This window comes from Lissotriton vulgaris, chromosome 3_1 (assembly GCF_964263255.1).
Source record: "Lissotriton vulgaris chromosome 3_1, aLisVul1.2, whole genome shotgun sequence".
Classification (NCBI taxonomy): domain Eukaryota; kingdom Metazoa; phylum Chordata; class Amphibia; order Caudata; family Salamandridae; genus Lissotriton; species Lissotriton vulgaris.
In genome coordinates, this window is record NC_141689.1 from 1,136,867,581 (window position 1) to 1,136,872,812 (window position 5,232).

A 5,232-nucleotide genomic window follows, 5' to 3' on the forward strand; every position below is an offset into this window, starting at 1 on the left:
CTTGTAATCTTCATTGGCTTATGTGACATTCCCTGTAGACTGATTTACATATTTGCCTGATCGTTTGTCTCTGTATAATGTGTGTGTGATGTAAAGTACTGTGACACCCTACAATAATATGAGTAGAGATATACAACAAATGAAATGCATAAGAGAGAGTGGCTACGGAGAGATGAGGGGCACTGGAAGAGGGTTTTAGTGAGGAAGTCTGAGGAGGAGGTCAATAGGGTGCTACGGAGAGATGAGGGGCGCTGATGGACAGTGGCAGTGAGGGAATCTGAGGAAGAGATCAATAGCGGGGGCTACGGAGAAATGAGGGGCGCTGGAGGAGGGTGGCAGTGAAGGGATCCAAGGAGGAGGTCATGAGGGAGAGCCCGAGAAGTGTCACTTGCCTGATACTCTAACATCAGAAACATTCTCTTTCCATCAAGGGGACACTACATGAAAAAGAAAACTTTTTGAGAGTGAGAACATTTAGAAAGAGATTTGAAAGGAAAATAATGAGCTTTACTGGCCCTTCCTTGTAAGACTTAGGAGAGATAAAGGAGGGCTCTGAAGCAGGACTGGCTAGACATATAAGTGACAAATCTGGCCCGCCGTGGCCCACCCGAATGCACACTTGGTCCACCCTAATAAAAAGTCCTGGAGCTGGGCCTGGATAAAATTAAGATGTGTGCTTATGTGTTCCTTTGAATTTAATGTGATGTTCTCTGGTGATGTATGAGTCTATACTGCTGTTCCTCATGTACAAAACGTGGCCATGGACCCATACCTGCTGACTGCAGACCTCACTTACTCTTAATGGTTTCTCTTTCCAAGGCCCCCGGATGGAGCAAGTGTGAAAGAAAAAAATACATGTCCCTAAAGTAAAAACTGTCAATCAAGAGCTGCATTGATCTATTGATTTTCGGACATTATAAACATCTTGTTTTACAGAATCCACAGTCCTAATTAAGGCATCTGTGAGGTGTTAAATAATCTGTAACACGTTCAATAGTATAGTAGTTTAGCAGACAGGTATCCCTTATTGGCAAAGACTCTGGTGAGCAGGAATGTCTGTGCTTGCAGCAACCTTCCTTTAAAATGGACCTTTGTGACCAGACAATGAAATAAACAGGTTTGCCTATGTACAGAAAAATTATTTAAGACCACTACCTCCAATGATAAATTGCCTTGTTGCTGATAATGCAAATACATTGGTGGAACCCTGCTGAGGACCACAATCTGATTCTATATTTTGTGTCTATGACGCTCAGACTCTTGCATTGTTGTCTGTTGTCTATGTCTATGTGCGTACCTAGGAGACTGGAGTGTCTGCCAGCAGGGACCGTGCTCAGAAGTGGAGGAAGCGCAGAGGGCTTAGAGCTGCGCAGCGGTGAAGCGGGCTGAAGAGTGATAGACTTCAACTGCGGTGCTCAGACCCCCTCATCTTGCTGCTGCCTCCTTATTCCTGCCCTCACCTTGATCGCCCGGGAGGGGCCGAGGCGACAGCATGAAGGGGGCCGTTGATTTCGAGGAGTGCTTGAAGGACTCTCCCCGTTTCAGAGCCGCTTTGAAGGAGGTTGAAGGTGATGTGACGGGACTGGAAGTGAAACTTGATAAGCTTGTTAAGCTATGTAGTGGCATGATTGATGCAGGCAAGGCCTTTTGTGCTGCCAACAAGCAATTTATGAATGGCATGCGGGACCTGGCACAGTATTCTAGCAAGGATGTGGTGATTGAGTCTAGCTTGACCAAGTTTTCAGACTGCCTCCAAGAAATGATCAATTATCACACAATCCTGTTTGACGAAGCTCAGAGATCCATTCAAACACAGCTCCAGACATTTATTCAGGACGATCTTCCAAAATTCAAAGATGCAAAGAAGCAGTTTGATAAGGTCAGTAAAGAAAAAGAAAACGCTCTAGTTAAACATGCCCAAGTTCAAAGAACAAAACTGCAGGAGGTGGAGGAGGCAACAAACATCTTAATCGCAAAAAGAAAGTGCTTCCAGCACATAGCTTTGGACAACGTCCTTCAAATCAATGTTCTTCAGTCAAGGCGGAGGTCTGAAATTTTAAAATCAATGTTGTCCTTCATGAAGGCACATCTCGGCTTCTTCCACCAGGGCTACGATCTCTTCAGTGAACTTGAACCGCACATGGAAGAGCTTGGTTCACAGCTGGATCGGCTTGATGTGCATGCAGCAAAGCAGAAGAGGGACATGGAACAAAAACACTCCACTATTCAGCAGGAGGATTTCACCAACGATGATCTCGGACTTCAATACAATGTTGATACTGCTAATGGCATTGTGGTGGAAGGATATCTCTTTAAAAGGGCCTCTAATGCCTTTAAAGCTTGGAACAGGCGCTGGTTCTCAATACAAAACAACCAACTGGTATATCAGAAAAAAATGAAGGATAACCCCAAAGTGGTTTTTGAAGATTTACGGCTCTGCACAGTTAAACACTTTGAAGACATAGAAAGACGTTTCTGCTTTGAAGTACTCACACCAACAAAGAGCCGCATGCTACAGGCTGACTCAGAAAAGCTGCGACAGGCATGGATTAAAGCTGTCCAAACCGGCATTGCTGCAGCATATAGAGAAAAAAGTGATGAGACGGAGAAGCTGGATAAGAAATCTCCACCTTCCACAGGAAGTCTGGACTCTGGCAGCAATGTGCAAGAAAAATCAGTTAAAGGTGAAAGTGCCTTACAGCGGATCCAGTGTATCGCTGGAAACTCGGTCTGCTGCGATTGTGGTCTGGCGGATCCGCAATGGGCCAGCATCAACCTTGGAATCATCCTGTGCATTGAGTGTTCTGAGATACACAGGAGCCTTGGTGTGCACATTTCAAAAGTAAGGTCATTAACGTTAGATACATGGAAGCCTGAAGTACTAAAGCTGATGTGTGAACTGGGAAATCAAGTTATTATTCGAATATATGAAGCTAAATTGAAAACCCTTGGAGTAAAGAAGCCAGACAATGAAAGTCCAAGAGTGGAAAAGGAGGCATATATCAGAGCAAAGTACATGGAAAAGAGGTTTGTGAACCAGGACTGCGTTGCTTCACACCCTCCTGATGGACAGGAAAGGCCTTATTCCCAGTGCAAGAACGAAGACCTCAGCAGTTCTGAGAAGTCCCTGGCATCACAGGATCACTTCTCAACATCTGCCAGAAGTTCAGTGAAAAGCAATGCCAGTGTATTGCACTTCAGTTCAGAAGGCATTCGAGAACTTCTTGCCTCTTTTGTATCCTCAAAAAGTTTGCATCAACCAGTCCTAGAAGTCGAGAAGCGAGATTCTGCAGTATTTCAGGATTCGAAAAAGTTTCATCCGGGGCTGTACCTTTATCGAGCTGCGCATGAGAGAAGCCTCCCTGATATGGCAGAAGCATTGGCACATGGCGCAGATGTTAACTGGATGAATGCAGAGGACAACAACGCAACACCCCTCATTCAGGCTGTGCATGGGGGCTCTTTGGTCACTTGTGAGTTCCTGCTGCAGAATGGTGCCAATGTTAATCACATGGACCTGCATGGCAGAGGACCCCTGCATCATGCAACTGTTTTAGGGCACACCGGGCAAGTCTGCTTATTTCTGAAGCGTGGGGCAAATCAGCACACCAAAGATGAAGAAGGAAAATGCCCCTTGACTATTGCACTTGAAGCTGCAAATGCTGGTATTGTAACCCTGTTGCGAGTGGCAAGAATGAATGAGGAGATGCGGGAATCTGAAGGACTGTATGGACAGCCAGGTGACGAGACCTACCAGGACGTAATCCGTGAATTTTCACACATGGCATCCAATAATCCTGAGAAATTAAACCGTTTCCAGATGTCCGGTACACTAAAGTTTTCAAAGATGTAGAGGAGAAAAGTGCACCCTTGTCCTCACCCACACCTGGTGCTTCCTGAGTAAAATGCCTGGTCCCTGGCTCATTGCCTGACTTGGGAACATTAGTTTAAGAACCGAACAGTCTGGAACCTCCAACAGCATTTGATTGACACCATGAATATAGGGTCCTTTATATACAGAAAGACACCACAGGGCACCAGAAATATGAATACCTCAGCAGCCAGTCTAGCAAAGTGCTCCTTGGTTTAAATATATCAAGTTACCACATGTTCCTGCTGTCCATGTATTTCACCTTGTGGTACCTCAGCGGAAGGATACACAGATTTGAAGTCTTCTCATTGTAAATCCTAAGTGAAGCAGATGCCATGCTATGTAGTATATGTCAATTCTGGTGTCTGTTTTCCATGTAAAACACACACCAGTGCATGTTCTAAAATTGTTTATACTGTTATTCTAGACGGCAGCTTTTGAATATCTAATTGTAGTTTTCATGTCCTAGTCAACAATGACTAGCTTGCCATTTCATTTTCTTAGCTTCAATAATAGAGGTATCAGTTTTAAAAGATACATTTGGCACATGGTTAAATGGGCACTATATAGCATTCTCGTTTATGAATTTATTTACCCATTTTTTAAATTCTTTAATATTGTGAACGGTATGCAAAGTACGAGGTTTTCAGAATCCTTGCTAGCACCTTACTTGGATATAATGAATGTAATTCTTGGAACCAAATCAAGAAATTGCCAGGTGCATGTATATCCAAATAGTGCAAATTCAATTGAGTCACTTATCAGGTGCACATACATTCTAGTTCATCTGTACAGTGCTCTCACAGTGGGATTAGTGTAACGTACTCGATTTTTCCAAAAACATTGCACTCCATGCACCTTCTCTTGAAGCATCTCTAGTAGCAACAGCCTTTCTTCGTACCAATGTAATTTTGTTTGCCCATTAATGCAAGTCAAGTATTACACAAAAAATGTAAATAAATTAGAACAGATTTTTACCATTTTTAAAAAGGTATAGCAATGTTCTTCCAACTCGAAGGGAAATGTTATGCAAACAAATGTATGTAAATAGTTTACTTCTTGAAGAGACCGAAAAAAATAAAAACTTTTTGTTTTGAAAAATGAATTTCCAAAAATAATATTAATTTATTAAGTTCAAACTGGTAATTATGAGCCTTTAAGTGGTATACGATTTGCAAAGAGTGGCGAATTTCCTGTTGATTTCTTCACTTTTAAAGCACTTAGGCATAGTTAATTCACTGCATGAATTTGGGGGTGGTCAATATGCCCCTCATTTACAAGAAAATGATGCAGCGTCGCGCCGCAAGCCATTTTGCTGCGCAGAGCTGCATAATTTTCAAAGCATATGGATGCATTGTGTT

General features: G+C 43.0%; 1 pseudogene; it reads left to right on the top strand.

Annotated features, from left to right (window-relative positions):
• Nucleotides 1-1,492: 1,492 nt before the first annotated feature.
• Nucleotides 1,493-3,853, top strand: LOC147727551 (arf-GAP with coiled-coil, ANK repeat and PH domain-containing protein 2 pseudogene; annotated as a pseudogene).
• Nucleotides 3,854-5,232: the final 1,379 nt, after the last annotated feature.